Consider the following 6,000-nt stretch of genomic DNA (forward strand, 5'->3'; position numbering starts at 1 on the left):
GACAATAGGTGCAGGAGTAGGCCATTCTGCCCTTCGATTCTGCAGCACCATTCAATATGATCATGGCTGATTATCCTTAATCCATATCCTGTTCCAGCCTTGCCTCCATAACCCTTGATTCCACCATTCTTGAGAGCTCTATCCAACTCTTTCTTAAATGAATAGAGAGACTGGGCCACCACTGCCCTCTGGGGCAGAGCATTCCACACACCCACCACTCTCATTTTCCTCACAAAAGATGATAGTTTCATTTCAATTACCTCAATTTCCATCATGAGATATCAACAGATTATTATTCTGTGCCTCTAGATTTTGTGTCAATGACTTAAGCAGCAAGCAGTTCTGCCCGTCTGAACGATTCTGTGCAGTGAAAAACTTCAACATACTCAATCGCAATTATTCTGTAATTGACATGTGATTAGAAGGGACTTGATAAGTTGTATTCAGATTTAACAAAGACACCATTGATGGTTTATTCAGAAGATGCACTGAGGCTGAGGAGGAGGTGGGGATCTCATGATGGTGGCATTGAACCGGATTAGTGAGTGGGGAGGATGTAGAAATGTAGATCTGTGCAGGGCTAGAAGGATGATCAAGTTTGAGAACAGTCTAGTTCCTCCTCGCATGTTGGTGAGTAATTTGTCATGAGTACTTTGCTCGTTATAATTTGTGAGGAGTGGAATATTTCATTGGAATTGAAAATGTTGACGTCCATCTTTCTAAATTTTAAATAATATGAGCCGGAATTCAGTCTAACCTGGCTTTAAGAACAGATAGAATGACTTACCAGGAACACCAACTATAGCGAGGATGGGATAGTGAACACCTTGAATAACCATCAGTACATCACAGATCCGCAATGCTAATGAGATCCAAGGTTGAGAAAGTCAGTCAAGATACTCAGTGTAGATAAAGTGTGGTGGTGGAAAAGACACAGCGTGTCAGGCAACAACTGAGGAGCAAGAGAGTCGATGTTTCAGTCAGGACCTTTCTTCAGGACTGGGGAGGGTGAAGAGGGCTGAGAGAAAATGTTTGGTGTGGTAAGGCTGGGGAAAGGTAGGCAATACGTGGACGAAGGTGGGAGGTGATAGTGTTGGGGAGTATGGAGCGGTCGGTGAGAAGGAACATGGACAGGTAGATCCACTTGAGAAGGCGGAACTGATTCACAGAGTTGGATTTGGGATCTGGGTGGGTGAGGGTGGTTTGGAAACTGGTCAATTCGATGTTCATGCCTTGTGTTTGTAGGCTCCCAAGGCAGAAGATGAAGTGTTCATGGTAACAACCCGGTAAATCTCTTCCGAACCTCTCCGACTTAATAATATTTCTCCTAAAACATAACGACTAGAATTGCACACAATACAACAGACAAGGCTTCATCAATGTCCTGCACAACCTCAGCATGACTTCTCAACTTCTAATTTCAAAGGTCTGAGCAATGAAGTAACTTTAAACACCCTGCAGCACAAACTTCAAAGAATTATACCTGCGCCCCGGCTCCTTCTTTCCTACATAACTACCAACGTCCGGCATTATACCTCGCATGTAACCATGTTAAACTCCATCTGCCACACATCAGCCCTGTGAGTGATAATACTCCCCCCTCTACATTCCCCCTTCGGATTAAAACGACACTCCCCTCTCCAGGATGTCCACAAACAACAGCCTTGACTTTGTCAAAATCGCAGAGCTTGGTTTACTTTGCGCAGGCAGAGGGAGAAGTGGATAAGGAGAAGCTGGAAAGTTAATAGTTCTCTTGTATGAATTCATAATTTTAGGAAGAGGAAAGCCACATGTTAGAGATTTGAAATAGTGACTGGTGTTTTGGGCCCAGAATTGTGCTCTTTCCTCGTCTCTGGTGTTCAGTATTGATATCTACTTGAGAGCCTTCATAGTGCAGAATGCGTCTGCAGGATTTCTTTTCCTGGTATAGCAGACTATGGATAACAGCCATTTAAACCGGAAATCATAGCCAAGCAATTAAATGTGTTCATAGTTTATTTCAATGGCACAGCGAATGCATTCAACACACTATAGTTGATGCCAATAACTTGTACTTTTTTTTCAATGAGAAATGTCCCCTGTATAATTTGGCAATGTTAACTAGAATGAAATAAATCCATATTAAATTAAGACCCAAAATCTGAGCATGGTTTAGGCCTTGTTTAGTGGGCAGTGCTCACGTTTCAGAGCCGGAAGTCTGAATTCGATTCCAGTCCAAGAATGTGCGATTGTGCCCCTACCTCTGGAGAAGATAGTGTGTATTCATGTACGGTGGAGGTGTGTCACAGCATGTTACAACAAGCTGATGAACAGACACAGGAGCACAATGTTGCAGCTTTAGAGGCTAATGCTGAATGATGGTAGTGTCCCCATCACTGTGCCGAAAATTTTAGTTTAGAATCCCACATAGCTGTTTCATAATATGTCTGAACAAGTTGATTAAACTTTTTTGAATAGTGCCTTGATGGAGAAGGAAGAGGTACGACTACTGAATTTGAGAATTTAGACCCAGGATGACTGAAAGCACAGCCAATTGTCTTGATTGGAGTCACGTTTGCACTTTCTAGAGGTTTATAAAATTATGAAGGGTATGGATAGGGTGAGTGGTCAAGGTTTCATCCCCTGAATGTAGTAGAGACTAAAACTAGAAGGCATAGGTTTAAGGTGGGAAGAGAAATATTTGAAAGAAAATGAAGAGCAACATTTTTGCTGCAGAGTTTGGTGCCTCTATGGAATGAACAGCCAGAGAAACTGAAGAAGGCTGGAACGATTACAGCATTTAAAAAGCAACTGGGTGGCTTCTTTATTAGTGGGATATGGGCCAAATGCTGGTAAATGGGACTAGATTGATTTCGAATATTTGGATGGCGTGAACGAGTTGAAGGGTCTGTTTCCCTGTTGTACATCTGAATGAATCATTGATTTAATAAATGAAGATCTCTTTGCAATATTCAGTTGTTCACCATTATACAAACACTGTCCACTGTACACCCAAACAAGATATAATCCACAAATTTGCTAAGTATACCTTCTATAATTCTCATCGAAATCATTTATGTAAATGACAAACAAATGTGGACACAACAATTTTGTCTGTGGATCATCGCTGCTCACAGGCTTCCAGTTCAAAAAACAAACAAACATCCACCACTGTCTCCTGCCATTAAACACACACACACACACACGCACACGTCTTTAAGACAAAGTTTAGATTAAAAGAACGAACAAGAGTTACAGTGAGAAGGCGGGAAAATTGTGTTGAAAAATACACCAGACAGGATCAAACAGCAAAGTAGACTTGATGGGCCAAATGGCCTAATTACAATTTCCTATGCTGTGTGGCCCAAAGGTGTCAGGATTATTTTCCCAAGGGTGCAGTAGAAGCTAAGTTTGATTAATATTTGACTGAACAATCATGGGGACTGTGGGATAGGTTTGAGTGGCTGAATGGTCTATGTTTATTCCTATTTGCTGTACGCTTGTTTCTGGAAAGAGGACGTAAATTGTTGTGAGGTTAATACACATTAAAATGAAAGGTGTTTGGAAAGCTGTAACTAGTAAAATTCTTCACTGATCTGCGTTAGGTCATCAAAAATTACAATCCATACCAATGAATTGGATGAAGGGGATGGAGCACAGTTTGCTCATGCACCAGGATAGTCATTCAATAAGATGTCAAATGGAGACAGAGCGTTTGCAATGGGACACAGATGGGGCAGGGCAGAGCGTCTGCAATGGGAAACAACAGGGGGAGGGCAGAGCGTCGACAATGGGATACAGACGGGGACAGAGCATCTAAAATGGGATACAGACATGGGGAGGGCAGGGCGTCTGCAATTGGATACAAACAGGGGAGGGGAGTGCATCTGCAATGGGATACAGGCAGGGGAGGGCATGGTAATTGCAATGGGAGACAGGCAGGGGCAGGGCAAACGTCTGCAATGGAAAACAGACAGCGGGAGGGCAGGGCGTCTGCCATTGGATACAGGGGGAGGGCAGGGTGTCTACAATGGGATACACAGAAGTGATGGCAGGCATATGCAATTGGATACAGATGGGGGAGGGCAGGATGTCTGCAATGGGATACAGACAGGGGCATGGCAGAGCGTCTGCAATGGGATTCAGACGGGGAGGGCAGGGCATCTGCAATGGGATATATAGAGGTGAGGGCAGGCATCTGCAATTGGATATAGACGGGCAAGGGCAGGACGTCCTCAATGGGATACAGGTAGGGGGAGGGCAGAGCATCTGTAATGGGATACAGACAGGGGCATGGCAGAGTGTCTGCAATGGGATACAGACGGGGAGGGCAGGGCATCTGCAATGGGATACATAGAGGTGAGGGCAGGCATCTGCAATTGGATACAGACGGGCAAGGGCAGGACGTCCTCAATGGGATACAGATAGGGGGAGGGCAGAGCATCTGTAATGGGATACAGACAGGGGAAGTGAATATCGTCTGCAATGGGATACAGACATTAGAGGGCACAGCATCTACAATAGAATAAGGCCGGGGGAGGGCATAGCATCTGCGATCGGAGTCAGACGGGGGAGGCGGGGGGGGGGGGGCGATAGCAGAGCATTTGCAATGGGATATAGACAGGGGAGGGCATGGCGTCTGAAATTGGATACTGAAAGGGAAGGCAGTGTGCCTGCAATAGGAGACAGCCAGGGGCAGGGCAGAGCATCTGCAATGGGAGACAGATAAAGGGAGGTCAGAGCAACTAAAATGGGATACAGACAGGGAGAGATAAGAGCATCTGCAATGGGATAAAGACTGGGGTAGAGCAGTGCATCTGCAATGAAATACAGACGGGGCAGGGCAGGCCATCTGCAATGGTATACAAAGGGGGATGGCAGAGCGTCTGCAATGAGATACAGGCAGGGAAGGGCAGGCTGACTGCAATGGGATACAGACAGGGGGAGAGCAGAGCGTCTGCAATGGGATACAGACAGGGAGAGGGCAGAGCATCTGCAATGGGGACACACTGGGGAGGGCAGTGCGTCTGCAATGAAATGCAGACAGGGGCAGGGCAGGGCGTCTGCAATAGGATACAGACGGGGCATGACAGAGCGTCTGCAATGAGATACAGGCAGGGGGAGGGCAGGGTGACTGCAATGGGAGACAGACAGGGGAGGGCATATCGTCCGCAATGTGATACCGACATTGGAGGGCATAGCGATTGCAATGGGATACAGACAGGGGGAGAGCAGAGCCTCTGCAATGGCATGCAGTCGGGGGAGGGCATGGCGTCTGCAATGGGAGACAGACGGGGGAGGGCATGGTGTCTGCAATTGGATACTGACAGGAGCAGGGCAGAGCATCTGCAATGGGATACAGACAGGGAGAGGGAAGGGCATCTGCAATTGGATACAAACAGGGGCAGGGCAGAGCGTCTGCAATGGGATACAGACGGGGCAGGGCCGGGCGCCTCTAATTGGAGACTGACAGGGGAAGGGCAGGGCGCCTCTAATGGGAGACAGACAGAGGAGAGCAGGGTGACTGCATTGGGATACAGACAGGGGGAGGGCAGAGCATCTGTAATGGGATACAGACAGGGGGAGAGCAGCGCGTCTCCAATGGCAAACAGTCATAGGACGGCTGTGATCAAACCTTCAGCAAAAAAAAAAATCAGTGCAATGTACGTAATTGGAACTTTTTGTTTTGTGGAAAAGACAAAGCAACAGAAGATTATTTCATTGCAAGGAGAATGCAGAACACAGTGGTACAGAGGGATTTGTGTGTCTTAGTACATGATTCACATCAAATTACTCTGAAGATGTCACAAGTGATTTGGAAGGGAAATTGAGTGATTCTGCTTCATGCAAGGGGTGTTGGGTATGATCTTTGCGATTTTTTTTGCATCCGTACAGGGCATTGCTGAGATCACATCTGATGTATTATGTATAGTTATAATTGATTAAACTGAAAAACAATGCTTTGAAAACGTTTCTCTTTACTCATTCTTGGGATGAAGGCATTCCGTTATGAAGAATTAA

This window comes from Hemiscyllium ocellatum, chromosome 13 (genome assembly GCF_020745735.1).
Source record: "Hemiscyllium ocellatum isolate sHemOce1 chromosome 13, sHemOce1.pat.X.cur, whole genome shotgun sequence".
NCBI lineage: Eukaryota > Metazoa > Chordata > Chondrichthyes > Orectolobiformes > Hemiscylliidae > Hemiscyllium > Hemiscyllium ocellatum.